This window comes from Euprymna scolopes, chromosome 26 (assembly GCF_053919585.1).
Source record: "Euprymna scolopes isolate OS-2025 chromosome 26, ASM5391958v1, whole genome shotgun sequence".
Classification (NCBI taxonomy): Eukaryota; Metazoa; Mollusca; class Cephalopoda; order Sepiida; family Sepiolidae; genus Euprymna; species Euprymna scolopes.
In genome coordinates, this window is record NC_136507.1 from 61,012,983 (window position 1) to 61,030,026 (window position 17,044).

At 34.0% G+C, this 17,044-nt stretch overlaps 1 protein-coding gene and 1 pseudogene across 2 annotated transcripts in view; one reads left to right on the top strand and one right to left on the bottom strand.

Moving 5' to 3' along the window:
• LOC145248106 (potassium voltage-gated channel subfamily KQT member 1-like) overlaps positions 1-17,044 on the top strand; it is a 760,452-nt gene that overhangs the window by 411,718 nt on the left and 331,690 nt on the right. The window lies entirely within an intron of this gene.
• LOC145248488 (U2 spliceosomal RNA) lies at positions 101-234 on the bottom strand (annotated as a pseudogene).

Genomic DNA, 17,044 nt, shown 5'->3' on the forward strand with positions numbered 1-17,044 from the left:
GACGTGACGTCAACATCCACTAATGGCGAACAATTGTACCTATTTACTATGCCTCCCCACGGGACAGAGTTAGACACCAGGGTCGTTTTTTAACGTGGAGAAAAGGTACAAAAATAAAAATTGTCTCAGTCGTGGAGGATTTCTCCTCCACCGAAAGAGAACAAGAAATAGAAGTGCAGCATCTGAAGAACAGATACTACACTTTGATCTTGACCAAAAGGCCAAGAATGCGAACAATTGTAAATAACAACTTTTTTCACAAAACCAACACCGTCTTTCTTTTTTTTCTCTCTCTTTCTCTCTCTCACCCACTTACTCTTCCCTCTCTCTCACCCTCTTTCTCTTGACGTCACACCACTGTTAAACTGTGGGGGGGGGAACACATTCCCAGGCATTATCTCCTATAGATGCACATTTTATTAGAAATTCAGCTTTCAAAATATTAGACGATAATAAAAATATAAAACCAACACCCTCTTTCTCTTTTCTCTCTCTCTCACCAACTTACTCTTCTCTCTCTCTCACCCTCTTTCTCTTGACCTCCTACTACTGTTAAACTGTGTGTGTGGGGGGTGAAGAGGCAGCTTGAAAACCAACAAAAACAGTGCACAGTTTCCCAAGCATTTGGGGTGGGAAGGGGGGGAAGAAGCCGAGCGCACAGTTTCGTGTGAGAGAGAGAGAACAATTCTCAACCTATATACTCAACAAATTTTTTATCTACAGATTTGAAAGTTTGTATATAGGGTATTCAGACATATGGAAATATATCTAGCATAATCTATCTATTATATCTATAAAAGTGAAAATGTGTGTGTGTGTGAGGTAGCCAGAGAGAGAGAGAGAGAGAGAGAGAGAGAGAGAGAGACAACAATTCTCAACCTATATATTCAATACATTTTTTATCTACAGATTTGAAAATTTGTATATAGGGTATTCAGACATATGGAAATATATCTAGCATAATCTATCTATTATATCTATAAAAGTGAAAATGTGTGTGTGTGTGTGTGTGTGTGTGTGTGTGTGCGTAAGAGAGAGAGAGAACAATTCTCAACCTATATACTCAACGTATTTTTATCTACGGATTTTAAACTTTGTATATAGGGTATTCAGACATATAGAAATATATCTAGCATAATCGATACATTATATCTATAAAAGTGAGAATGTGAGTGTGTGAGAGAGAGAGAACAATTCTCAACCTATATATTCAACAAATTTTTTACCTACAGATTTGAAAATTTGTATATTGGGTATTCAGACATATGGAAATATATCTAGCATAATCGATCTATTATATCTATAAAAGTCAGAATGTTTGCGTGTGGTTGTGTGTGTAAGGTTGCGAGAGAGAGAGAGAGAGAACAATTCTCAACCTATCTATTCAATAAATTTGTTATCTACAGATTTGACCATTTGTATATAGGGTATTCAGACATATGGAAATATATCCAGCATAATCTATCTATTATATCCATAAAAGTGAGAATGTGTGTGAGAGAGAGAGAGAGAGAGAGAGAGAGAGAGAGTAAGTACAATTCTCACCCTATATATTCAACATATTTTTTATCTACCGATTAGAAAATTTGTATATAGGGTATTCAGACATATGGAAATATATCTAGCATAATCTATCTATTATATCTAGAAAAGTGAGAATGTGTGTGAAAGAGAGAGAGAGAAGAGAGAGAGAGAACAATTCTCAACCTATATATTCAACTAATTTTTATGTACAGATCTGAAAATTTGTATACAGGGTATTCAGACATATGGAAATATATCTAGCATAATCTATTATATCTATAAAAGGTAGAATGTGTGTGTGTGTGTGTGAGTGAGTGAGTGAGTGAGTGAGTGAGAGAGAGAGAGAGAGAGAACAATTCTCAACCTATATACTCAACAAATTTTGTATCTACAGATTTGATAATTTGTATATAGGGTATTCAGACATAAGGAAATATATCTAGCATAATCTATCTATTATATCTATAAAAGTGAGAATGTGTGTGAAAGAGAGAGAGAGAGAACAATTCTCAACCTATATATTCAACAAATTCTATCTTTACAGATTTGAAAATTTGTATATAGGGTATTCAGACATTTGGAAATATATCTAGCATAATCTATTATATCTATAAAAGTGAGAATGTGTGTGTGAGAGAGAGAGAAAGAACAATTCTCAACCTATATACTCAACAAATTTTTTATCTACAGATTTAAAAATTTGTATATAGGGTATTCAGACATATAGAAATATATCTAGCATAACCTATCTATTATATCTATAAAATGACCATGTGTGTGTGTGAGAGAGAGAGAGAGAGAGTCAGAGAGAGAGAGAGAACAATTTTCAGCTTGTGTGTGTGTGAGAAAGAGAGAGAGAGAAAGAGAGGAAGGAAAATTCTCACCCTATATATTCAACAAATTTTTTATCTACATATTAGAAAATTTGGATATAGGGTATTCAGACGTATGGAAATATATCTAGCATAATCTATCTATTATATCTATAAAAGTGAGAATGTGTGTGTGAGAGAGAGAGAAAGAGAGAGAGAGAGAACAATTCTCAACCTATATATTCAACTAATTTTTTATCTACAGATTTGAAAATGTGTATATTGGGTATTCAGACATATGTAAATATATCTGGCATAATCTATGTATTATATCTATAAAAGTGTGAATGTGAGTGATGGAAAGAGCAAAAAATTCTCAACCTATATAACCTATAAAAGTGAGAATATGTGTGAGAGAGAGAGAGAGAGAGAACAATTCTCAACCTATATATTCCACACATTTTTGGGCACAGATTTGGAAATTTGTATATAGGGTAGGCAGACATATAGAAATATATCTAGCATAATCTATCTATTATATCTATAAAAGTGAGAACTTGTGTGTGTGTGTGTGTGTGTGTGTGAGAGAGAGAGAGAACAATTCTTAACCTACATACTCAACAAATTTTTTACCTACAGTTTAGAAAATTTGTATATAGGGTATTCAGACATATGGAAATATATCTAGCATAATCTATCTATTATAACTACAAAAGTTAGAATGTGTGTGTGAGAGAGAGAGAGAGAACAATTCTAAACCTATATATTCAACAAATTTTTTATCTACAGATTTGAAACTTTGTATATAGGGTATTCAGACATATGGAAATATATCTAGCATAATCTATCTATTTTATCTATAAAAGTGAGAATGCGTGTGTGTGAGATAGCGAGAGAGAGAGAGAGAAAAAGAGAGAGATAAAAATTCTCAACCTATACATTCAACAAATTTTTTATCCACAGATTTGAACATTTGTATATAGGGTGTTCAGACATATAGAAATATATCTAGCATAATCTATCTATTATATGTATAAAAGTGAGAATGTGTGTGTGTGTGAGAGAGAGGACAATTGTCAACCTATATACTCATGTGTGTGTGTGTGTGTGTGTGTGTGCGTAAGAGAGAGAGAGAACAATTCTCAACCTATATACTCAACGTATTTTTATCTACGGATTTTAAACTTTGTATATAGGGTATTCAGACATATAGAAATATATCTAGCATAATCGATACATTATATCTATAAAAGTGAGAATGTGAGTGTGTGAGAGAGAGAGAACAATTCTCAACCTATATATTCAACAAATTTTTTACCTACAGATTTGAAAATTTGTATATTGGGTATTCAGACATATGGAAATATATCTAGCATAATCGATCTATTATATCTATAAAAGTCAGAATGTTTGCGTGTGGTTGTGTGTGTAAGGTTGCGAGAGAGAGAGAGAGAGAACAATTCTCAACCTATCTATTCAATAAATTTGTTATCTACAGATTTGACCATTTGTATATAGGGTATTCAGACATATGGAAATATATCCAGCATAATCTATCTATTATATCCATAAAAGTGAGAATGTGTGTGTGAGAGAGAGAGAGAGAGAGAGAGAGAGAGAGTAAGTACAATTCTCACCCTATATATTCAACATATTTTTTATCTACCGATTAGAAAATTTGTATATAGGGTATTCAGACATATGGAAATATATCTAGCATAATCTATCTATTATATCTAGAAAAGTGAGAATGTGTGTGAAAGAGAGAGAGAGAAGAGAGAGAGAGAACAATTCTCAACCTATATATTCAACTAATTTTTATGTACAGATCTGAAAATTTGTATACAGGGTATTCAGACATATGGAAATATATCTAGCATAATCTATTATATCTATAAAAGGTAGAATGTGTGTGTGTGTGTGTGAGTGAGTGAGTGAGTGAGTGAGTGAGAGAGAGAGAGAGAGAGAACAATTCTCAACCTATATACTCAACAAATTTTGTATCTACAGATTTGATAATTTGTATATAGGGTATTCAGACATAAGGAAATATATCTAGCATAATCTATCTATTATATCTATAAAAGTGAGAATGTGTGTGAAAGAGAGAGAGAGAGAACAATTCTCAACCTATATATTCAACAAATTCTATCTTTACAGATTTGAAAATTTGTATATAGGGTATTCAGACATTTGGAAATATATCTAGCATAATCTATTATATCTATAAAAGTGAGAATGTGTGTGTGAGAGAGAGAGAAAGAACAATTCTCAACCTATATACTCAACAAATTTTTTATCTACAGATTTAAAAATTTGTATATAGGGTATTCAGACATATAGAAATATATCTAGCATAACCTATCTATTATATCGATAAAATGACCATGTGTGTGTGTGTGAGAGAGAGAGAGAGAGTCAGAGAGAGAGAGAGAACAATTTTCAGCTTGTGTGTGTGTGAGAAAGAGAGAGAGAGAAAGAGAGGAAGGAAAATTCTCACCCTATATATTCAACAAATTTTTTATCTACATATTAGAAAATTTGGATATAGGGTATTCAGACGTATGGAAATATATCTAGCATAATCTATCTATTATATCTATAAAAGTGAGAATGTGTGTGTGAGAGAGAGAGAAAGAGAGAGAGAGAGAACAATTCTCAACCTATATATTCAACTAATTTTTTATCTACAGATTTGAAAATGTGTATATTGGGTATTCAGACATATGTAAATATATCTGGCATAATCTATGTATTATATCTATAAAAGTGTGAATGTGAGTGATGGAAAGAGCAAAAAATTCTCAACCTATATAACCTATAAAAGTGAGAATATGTGTGAGAGAGAGAGAGAGAGAGAGAACAATTCTCAACCTATATATTCCACACATTTTTGGGCACAGATTTGGAAATTTGTATATAGGGTAGGCAGACATATAGAAATATATCTAGCATAATCTATCTATTATATCTATAAAAGTGAGAACTTGTGTGTGTGTGTGTGTGTGTGTGTGTGAGAGAGAGAGAGAACAATTCTTAACCTACATACTCAACAAATTTTTTACCTACAGTTTAGAAAATTTGTATATAGGGTATTCAGACATATGGAAATATATCTAGCATAATCTATCTATTATAACTACAAAAGTTAGAATGTGTGTGTGAGAGAGAGAGAGAGAACAATTCTAAACCTATATATTCAACAAATTTTTTATCTACAGATTTGAAACTTTGTATATAGGGTATTCAGACATATGGAAATATATCTAGCATAATCTATCTATTTTATCTATAAAAGTGAGAATGCGTGTGTGTGAGATAGCGAGAGAGAGAGAGAGAGAAAGAGAGAGATAAAAATTCTCAACCTATACATTCAACAAATTTTTTATCCACAGATTTGAACATTTGTATATAGGGTGTTCAGACATATAGAAATATATCTAGCATAATCTATCTATTATATGTATAAAAGTGAGAATGTGTGTGTGTGTGAGAGAGAGGACAATTGTCAACCTATGTATACAACAAATTTTTTATCTACAGATTTCAAAATTTGTATATTGGGCATTCAGACATATTTCAATATATCTGGCATAATCTGTCTATTATATCTATAAAAGTGAGAATGTGTGTGATAGAGAGAGAGAGAACAATTCTCAACCTATATACTCAACAAATTTTTTATCTACAGATTTGAAAATTTGTATATAGTGTATTCAGACATATGGAAATATATCTAGCATAATCTATTATATCTATAAAAGTGAGAATGTGTGTGTGTGTGTGAGAGAGAGAGAGAGAGAGAGAGAGAGAACAATTCTCAACCCATATACTCAACAAATTCTTTATCTACAGATTTTAAAATTTGTATATAGAGTATTCATACAAATAGAAATATATCTAGGATAATCTTTCTATTATATCTATAAAAGTGAGAATGTGTGTGTGTGTGAGCGAGAGAGAGAGAGAGAGAGAGAGAACAGTTCTCAACCTATACATTCAACAAATTTTTATATATAGGGTATTCAGAAATATCGAAATATATCTAGCATAATCTATTATATCTTTAAAAGTTAGAATGTGTGTGTGTGAGAGATAGAGAGAACAATTCTCAACCTATGCACTCTAAAAATTTTTTATCTACAAATTAGAAAATTTGTATATAGGGTATTCACACATATGGAAATATATCTAGCATAATCTATCTATTATATCTATAAAAGTTAGAATGTGTGTGTGAGGTAGCCAGAGAGAGAGAGAGAGAGAGAGAGAGTAAGAACAATTTTCAACCTATATATTCAACAAATATTTGATCTACAGATTAGAAAATTTGTATATAGGGTATTCAGACATATGGAAATATATCTAGCATAATCTATCTATTATATCTCTAAAATTGAGAATGTGTGTGTGAGAGAGAGAGAGAGAACAATTTTCAACCTATATACTCAACAAATTTTTTTATCTACAGATTTGAAAATTTGTATATAGGGTATTCAGACATATGGAAATATATCTAGAGTAATCTATCTATTATATCTATAAAAGTGAGAATGCGTGTGTGTGTGAGAGAGAGCGACACAGAACAATTCTCAACCTATATATTCAACAAATTTTTTATGTACAGATCTGAAATATCACATTTGTATAGAAGTAGAAATCTTGATACCTACTCTGATACCTAATAAAAGAAAGGACACTCTTTAGGGCGGATTTTGATTATAACAAGTCACTAATTAGAAATTATAATAAACATTCTAATAATTTAAGAATTTTACCAAAATAAAATTGCATGGTAATCACCCAATTTCTGCCACAAAATTTTGATTGGCAGAACTCATAAACATAAAATATATATTTTCTAATTTCATCTTTTTTTTTTCTTTTTACATAATCTGGTTTGATGTTTTCCCAAATATTCAAATCACTATATTTTGCTGCTTAATATCAAATACAGCAACTGAGTTATTTTTATGCATCAAACAATTACATTTTCTCATTCATCCAAACTAATCACTGAACATCAATTTCATATTTTCTTCACTAAAATATTACTGTGCTTGATGTCATCAAGTGGAGCGGATCATTTTTTTTTCATTTGTTCACACATTTTTCCAATTTATATATATTTTAAAGATTCTTAGCCTATGTCATTGCATACCAATCTGTTTATTAAAAGTTAAGGTTCACTGTAAACACATATGTTACACCAAAATAAAAACGCTTCAGATAATGTCTTGATATTCAATTCAGTTTCTCACATGACATCTTATGAAGTTAGTAGAAATGTTACAGACTTTTGAATCTCAAACACTTTCAATACTGTGCACTGATATTTTCTTTTTTGCAATATAAGCACATTCATGATTTTTTTTACAAACGTTAAAAACTTTCACATTGTGTAGCAATATACTGAAACAATTATAAAAATATTTGTTTTTATTTTGAATGATGCAGGGCATCTGAAGAGAGATTTTTCTAACAAAATGAAAGTATAATTTTTAGCAATAGGTATCTAGGAAAAGGCCACTACATATGTTATAAGTTCCAAATTTCCACAACCTGGCCAATACTGGTACATGCTAGCAAATTTAGATTTGCAATTACAGAATATGATTCTAATTTTTTCCTTTGCTCTTTATTCTAACACTACACTAAGTTTACTGTGTTATTTCGCTACAGTTGATATTGTGTAGAACAATAAGAAAATCATAGTGAACAATGCATTCAACAAAATTTCACACACATTTCTAGATACCTATATCTAATAAGTTCAAAAGAAAGGACACACTTAGGGAGGTATTTTGGTGGTCAAGTCACTAAAAAGAGATTAGCTGGTTTCCCGGCATAGCCCAGGATATAATAAAGATTGACTGAAATACGTGTTCTAGCTGGTTTCTAGGCGTTGCCAGGGATGTAATATAGACACATTATGTTGTATATTACCTGTTCTCTTCTCCCTAAGGTAAAACAATTTCATATACATGCTGTAAATTACCTATCCTAGGGATAAAACATGAACAATATCAGTCCTAGGGTAGATAAAACAAATAATACATAGAGATGAAAGATTCCTCTCCCCTAAGAATCAAACATATGTTCAATATCTGCTTTTGTTTTTTCATTGTTTATACGGTCCCGAGCAACGCCGGGTAGCCCTGCTAGTCTATATATATAAAAGGCAAAAATCGGTGTGTATGTATGTATGTATGTATGTTTGTTTGTAACGCTAAAACTTTTGAAAGACGGAACCAGAGTTGACAAATTTGGTATCATATTGCACCTTGATCACCCGGATGACAAATATCGAAATTTCACGTCAAACGGACCAGTAGAAAGGGGTCAACTGATCGTTTTTCTCCTAGGGGGGCCCCCCAAAAAACCTGTCATTTTAACGTTATTCAATACGTGTCACGTGACGTGACGTCAGCTCAAACTTTTGACAGACACAACCAAAGTTGACAAATTATGTATCATATTGCACCTTGATCACCCGCATGACAAATATCAAAATTTCACGTCAAACGGACAATTACAAGGGGGTGAACTTATCATTTTTCTCCCAGGGGGGGCCCCAAAAATCCTGTCATTATAACGTTATTCATTAAGTGTCACGTGACGTGACGTCAGCTCAGTAAAATGTCGGCTGCAGCTGAGGTACGTTAAAACTGCCTTCGGAGGAGAAATTGATACTATAACACAGTTAAATATTAGTTTTCGACTCGAACCGTTATTAACAACGTAATTATCGCACTCCAAAAATAAAAAAAAACCCAAAATTACACGAAAATTGACGTAGGGAAAATGTTTTTATTTTTGCTCGAAGTTTTTTGCCGGCGAAGATGACTTTGCTCTTTGTAATTTACATGTAAACAAAGATTAGCCATTTTGTTTATACATTCTAACTCTGTTAACTTGAAGGGGGAGGGGGGGTATCAGTATCAGGCCGCTTATGTAAACGAAAATTAGGTCGCTTGCACATTTTCCACTTTCTCTCTCTCTCTCTCGCCGTCTTTCTCTCTCTCTCTCTCTCTCTTTCGCCGTCTTTCTCTCTCTCTCTCTCTCTCTCTCTCTCTCTCTCTCTCTCTCTCTCTCCGTCTTTCTCTCTCTCTCTCGCCGTCTTTCTCTCTCTCTCTCACTCTCTTCTATCTCTACACCTTTCCTAACTCTCTATCACCATATTTCTCTCTCTCTCTCACTCTCTTCTCTCTCTCTCTCTAGACCTCTTTCTCTTCTCTTTCTCACTCTCACCCTCTTTATCTACTCTCTCTCTCACCCTCTTTCCCTTCTCTTATCTTCTCTCTCTCTCTCGCCCTGTTTCTCTTCTCTCTAAAGACGGCGAGAGAGAGAGAGAGAGAGAAGGGAAAGAGGGTGAGAGAGAGAGTAGATAAAGAGGGTGAGAGAGAGAAAGAGAAGAGAAAAAGGTCTAGAGAGAGAGAGAGAGAGAAGAGAGTGAGAGAGAGAGGATCAACTCGACTCACCATATTTCTCTCTCTCTCTCTCTCTCACTCTCTTCTCTCTCTCTCTCTAGACCTTTTTCTCTTCTCTTTCTCTCTCTCACCCTCTTTATCTACTCTCTCTCTCACCCTCTTTCCCTTCTCTCTCTCTCTCTCTCTCTCTCGCCGTCTTTCTCTCTCTCTCTCGCCGTCTTTCTCTCTCTCTCTCGCCGTCTTTCTCTCTCTCTCTCACTCTCTTCTATCTCTACACCTTTCCTAACTCTCTCTATCACCATATTTCTCTCTCTCTGGAAGGGGGGGGTGGCTATCAGTATGAGGCCGCTTAAATACACGAAAATTACTTTTATACGAGTTTGTTTTCTTATGAATGGAACCGCTTTTGTAGGGGGGAGGGGGGAGGAGGCAATGTGCACAGTCTCCCAAGCATTACCTACTATAAAAAAAGATGCACATTTACCCTCTTCTCTCACCCTCTTTCTCTCTCTCTCTCTTTCTCTTCTCTCTCTCACTCTCTTTCTCTATCACCCTCTTCTCTCTCTCTCTTTCTCTTCTCTCTCTCATCCTCTTTCTCTCTCTCTCACCCTCTTCTCTCTCTCTACCTTTTTCTCTTCTCTCTCGCGCCCTCTTCTCTCTCTCTCACCCGCTTCTCTCTCTCTACCTCTTTCTCTTCTCTCTCGCACCCTCTTCTCTCTCTCTCACCCGCTTCTCTCTCTCTACCTCTTTCTCTTATCTCTCTCTCTCTCTCAACCTCTTCTCTCTCTCTCTCTTACCCTCTTCTCTCTCTCACTCTCTGTGTACACCTTTTTCTCTTCTCTCTCTCTCTGACCCTCTTTCTCTCTCTCTCACCCTCTTTTTCTGCTCTCTCTCACTCTTCTCTCTCTCTCTCTCTACCTCTTTCTCTTCTCTATCACCCTCTTTCCCTGCTCTCTCTCACCTTCATCTCTCTCTCTCTACCTATTTCTCTTCTCTCTCTCTCTCCCTCTGCTCTCTCTCACCCTCTTCTTTCTCCCTCACCCTCTTCTCTCTCTCTCTCTCTCTACCTCTTTCTCTTATCTCTCTCTCTCTCACTACCCCTCTCTCTCTCTCTGTCTTACCCTCTTCTCTCTCTCTCTACCTCTTTCTCTTATCTCTCTCTCTCACTACCTCTCTCTCTCTCACCCTCTTCTCTCTCTCACCCTCTTTCTCTCTTACCCTCTTCTCTCTCTACCTCTTTCACTTCTCTCACCCTCTTTCTCTCTCACCCTCTTTCTCTGCTCTCTCTCACCCTCTTCTCTGCTCTCTCTCACCCTCTTCTCTCTCTACCTCTTTCTCTTCTCTCTCTCACCCTCTTCTCTCTCTCTCTTACCCTCTTTCTCTTCTCTTCTCTTTTCTCTCTCTCTCGCCGTCTTTCTTTTCTCTCTCTCTCACCCTCTTTCTCTTCTCTCTCTCTCTTTCACCCTCATTCTCAACTCACTCTTACCCTCTTCTCTCTCCCTGTCTACCTCTTTCTCTTCTCTCTCTCTCACCCCCTTTCTCTTCTCTCTCTCACACCGTCTTTCTCTTCTCTCTCTCTCTCCCCTCATTCTCTTCTGTCTCTCTCTCGCCCTCTTTATCTTCTCTCTCTCTCACCCCGTTTCTCTTCTCTCTATATTAGCACTTATCAAGGCCAATAGGCAACTCGAGGATGACAGTTCAAAAGGTCACAGTAGTCAAATTTGGGAAAGAGGATGGAACAACTTTAACGGGAGCATGAGTTATTCAGCGACACCAACCTATTTTGTAATATATATATATATATATATATATTATCACTTATCAAGGCCTATAGGCCACTCGAGGATGAGAGTTTAAAAGTGCACAGTAGTCAAATTCGGCAAAGATGATGGAACCGCTTTAAGAGGAGGATGAATTATTCAGTGACTCCAACCTATTTTGTTACATATATGTATGTATATATTTTTTAAAAAATATATATTACTACTTATCAAGGCCCATAGGACACTCGAGGATTAGAGTTGAAAAGTGCACAGCAGTCAAACTGGGAAAGATGATGGAACCGCTTTAAGAGGAGGATGAATTATTCAGTGACTCCAACCTATTTTGTTACATATATGTATGTATATATTTTTTAAAAAATATATATTACTACTTATCAAGGCCCATAGGACACTCGAGGATTAGAGTTGAAAAGTGCACAGTAGTCAAATCTGGGAAAGAGGATGGAACCGCTTTAACGGGAGGATGAGATATTCAGCGACTCCAACCTATTTTGGTATATATATATTTATATCTATATTTATTTTTAAATATATATTACCACTTATCAAGGCCCATAGGCCACACGAGGATGAGAGTTTAAAAGTGCACAGTAGTCAAATTCGGCAAAGATGATGGAACCGCTTTAAGAGGAGGATGAATTATTCAGTGACTCCAACCTATTTTGTTATATATATGTATGTATATATTTTGTAAAAAATATATATTACTACTTATCAAGGCCCATAGGACACTCGAGGATTAGAGTTGAAAAGTGCACAGTAGTCAAATTCGGGAAAGAGGATGGAACCGCTTTCACGGGAGGATGAGTTATTCAGCGACTCCAACCTATTTTTTTATATATATATTTATATCTATATTTATTAAAAAATATATATTACCACTTATCAAGGACAATAGGCCACTCGAGGATGAGAGTTGAATAGTGCACTGTATAAAAAATACGGTAAAGAGGATGGAACCGCTTTAACGAGAGGATGAGTTATTCAGCGACTCCAACCTATTTTGTTATATATATATATATATATATACTTTTATTAAAAAATATATATTACCACTTATCAAGGACAATAGGCCACTCGAGGATGAGAGTTGAAAAGTGCATAGTAGTAAAATTCGGGAAAGAGGATGGAACCGCTTTAACGGGAGGATGAGTTATTCAGCGACTCCAACCTATTTTTTATATATATATATATATATATCTATATTTATAACAAAAATATATTACCACTTATCAAGGCCCATAGGCTACTCGAGGATAAGAGTTGAAAAGTGCACAGTAATCAAATTCGGGAAAGAGGATGGAACAGTTTTAACGGGAGGATGAGTTATTCAGCGACTCCAACCTATTTTGTTATATATATATTTATATCTATATTTACTAAAAAATATATATTACCACTAATCAAGGCCCATAGGCTACTCGAGGATGAGAGTTGAAAAGTGGACAGTAGTCAAATTCGGGAAAGAGGATGGAACCTCTTTAACGGGAGGATGAGTTATTCAGCCACTCCAACCTATTTTGTTATATATATATTTATATCTATATTTACTAAAAAATATATATTACCACTTATCAAGGCCCAGAGGCCACACGAGGATGAGAGTTTAAAAGTGCACAGTAGTCAAATTTGGGAAAGAGGATTTAATCGCTTTAATAGGAGGATGAATTATTCAGCGACTCACACCTGTTTTGGTATATATATATATATATTTATAAAAAAATATGTATTACCACTTATCAAGGCCCATAGGCCACTCGAGGATGAGAGTTAAAAAGTCCACAGTAGTCAAATTTGGGAAAGAGGATGGAACCGCTTTAACAGGAGGATGAGTTATTCAGCAACTCCAACCTATTTTGTTATATATATATATATATATATATATATAGATATATATAGATATATTTTTCATAAAATATGTATTACCACTTATCAAGGCCCATAGTCCACTCGAGGACGAGAGTTGAAAAGTGCACAGTAGTCAAATTGGGGAAAGAGGATGGAACCGCTTTAACGGGAGGATGAGTTATTCAGCGACTCCAACCTATTTTGTTATTTTGTAAAAAATATATATGACCACTTATCAAGGCCCAGAGGCCACTCGAGGATAAGAGTTAAAAAGTGCACAGTAGTCAAATTCGGGAAATTTGTTATATATCTATTTTTTTGTTACTTAGGCATTTCCACTTATCAAGGCCCAGATACATCTCGAGGATAAGAGTTAAATGTGCACAGTAGTCAATTGGACAATAAGGCCCAGAGGCCACCCGAGGATAAGGGTTGAAAATGGCAGTAGTTAATTGGACAACATAGTAATACTTAGTAATGGAAAGTCGGGAAATTTGTTATATATATATTTATATTTTGTTTATATAGGCATTACCACTTATCAAGGCCCAGAGGCCACTAGAGGATAAGTGTTGAAAAGTGCAGTAGTCAATTGGACAAAATATAGTAATTGTTAGTAATGGAAATTCAGTAAATTTGTTATATATATATTAATATTTTGTTAAATACGCATTACCACTTATCAAAGCCCACAGGCCACTCGAGGATAAGGATTGAAAAGTGCACCGTAGTAGTCGGTTGTAATGGAAATGCGGGATATTTGTAATATACCTATTTTTTGTTACTTAGGCACAACCACTTATTAAGGCCCAGAGGCCACTCGATGGTATTACCACTTATCAAGGCCCAGAGGCCACTCGAGGATAAGCGTTTAAAAGTGCAGTAGTCAATTGGACAATATAGTAATCGTTAGTAATGGAAATTCAGTAAATTTGTTATATATATGTATATTTTGTTACATACGCATTACCATTTATCAAGGCCCAGAGGCCACTCGAGGATAAGGATTGAAAAGTGCACAGTAGTCAATTGGACAATATAGTAATCGTTAGTAATGGAAATTCAGTAAATTTGTTATATACCTATTTTTTGTTACTTAGTCATTTCCACTTATCAAGGCCCAGAGGCCACTCGAGCATAAGAGTTAAAAAGTCCACAGTAGTCAATTGGACAATAAGGCCCAGAGGCCACCCGAGGATAAGGGTTAAAAAGTGCAGTAGTCAATTGGTCAATATAGTAATCGTTAGTAATTACTACTTCTCAAGGCCCAGAGGCCACTCGAGGATAAGGGTTGAAAAGCGCAGTAGTCAATTGGACAATACAGTAATCGTTAGTAATGGAAATTCAGTAAATTTGTTATATATATATATATTTATATTTTGCTAAATACGCATTACTACTTATCAAGGCCCAGACGCCACTCGAGGATAAGGGTTGAAAATATTCAACAAAATTTTTATCTACAGATTAGAAAATTTGTATATAGGGTATCCAGACATATGGAATATATCTAGCATAATCTATCTATTATATCTATAAAAGTCAGAATGTTTGTGTGTGTGGGTGTGTGTGAGGTAGAGAGAGAGAGAGAGAGAACAATTCTTAACCTATATATTCAACAAATTTTTTATCTACAGATTTTAAATTTGTTATAAAGGGTATTCATACATATGGAAATATATCTAGCATAATCTATCTATTATATCTACAAAAGTGAAAATGTGTGTGTCTGTGAGAGAGAGAGCAATTCTCAACCTATATACTCAACAAATTTTTTATCTACAGATTAGATAATTTGTATATAGGGTATTCAGACATATGGAAATATATCTAGCATAATCTATCTATTATATCTATAAAAGTGAGAATGTTTGCGTGTGTGTGTGTGTGAGGTAGCAAGAGAGAGAGAGACAGAGCGAGAGAACAATTCTCAACCTATATATTCAACAAATTTTTTATCTACAGATTTGAAAATTGGTATATAAGGTATTCAGACATATGGAAATATATCTAGCATAATCTATCTATTATGTCTATAAAAGTGAGAATATGTCTGTGTGTGAGAGAGAGAGAGAGAGTAAGAACAATTCTCACCCTTTATATTCAACAAATTTTTATCTACAGATTAGAAAATTTTTATATAGTGTATTCAGACATATGGAAATATATCTAGCATAATCTATCTATTATATCTATAAAAGTGAGCATGTGTGAGAGGAGAGAGAGAGAGAGAGAACAATTCTCAACCTATATACTCAACAAATTTTTTATCTACAGATTTGAAAATTTGTATATAGATTATTCAGACATATGGAAATATATCTAGCATAATTTATCTATTATATCTATAAAAGTGAGAATGTGTGGGTGTGTGAGAGAGAGAATGAGAGATAACAATTCTCAGCTTATATATGCAACAAATTGTTTATCTACAGATCCGAAATATCACATTTGTATAGAAGTAGAAATCTGGATACCTATTCTGATACCTAATAAAAGAAAGGACACTCTTTGGGGCGGATTTTGATGATAACAAGTCACTACTAAGAAATTATAATAAACATTGAAATAATTTAAGAATTTTATCAAAATAAAATTGCATGGTAATCACCCAATTTCTGCCACAAAATTTTGATTGGCAAAACTCATAAACAGAAAATATATATTTTCTAATTTCATCTTTTTTTTTTACATAATCTGATTTGATGTTTTCCTTAATATTCAAATCACTATATTTTGCTGCTTAATATCAAATACAGCAAATGAGTTATTTTTTATGCATCAAACAATTACATTTTCTCATTCATCCAAACTAATCACTGAACATCAATTTCATATTTTCTTCACTAAAATATTACTGTGCTTGATGTCATCAAGTGGAGCGGATCATTTTTTTTTTTCATTTGTTCACACATTTTTCCAATTTATATATATTTTGTCTAAGATTCTTAGCCTATGTCATTGCATACCAAGCTGTTTATTAAAAGTTACGGTTCACTGTAAACACATACGTTATACCAAAATAAAAACGCTTCAGATAATGTCTTGATATTCAATTCAGTTTCTCACATGACATCTTATGAAGTTAGTAGAAATGTTACAGACTTTTGAATCTCGAACACTTTCAATACTGTGCACTGATATTTTCTTTTTTGGAATATAAGCACATTCATGATTTTTTTTTACAAACGTCAACAAATTTCACAATGTGTAGCAATGTACTGAAACAATTATAAAAATATTTGTTTTTATTTTGGATGATGCAGGGCATCCGAAGAGAGATTTTTCTAACAAAATGAAAGTATAATTTTTAGCAATAGGTATCTAGGAAAAGGCCACTACATACGTTATAAATTCCAAATTTCCACAACCTGGCAAATACTGGGACACGCTAGCAAATTTAGATTTGCAATTACAGAATATGATTCTAATTTTTTCCTTTGCTCTTTATTCTAACACTACACTAAGTTTACTGTTTTATTTCGCTGCAGTTGATATTGTGTAGAACAATAAGAAAATCATAGTGAACAATGCATTCAACAAAATTCAACAAAATTTCACACACATTTCTAGATACCTATATCTAATAAGTTCAAAAGAAAGGACACACTTAGGGAGGTATTTTGGTGGTCAAGTCACTAAATAG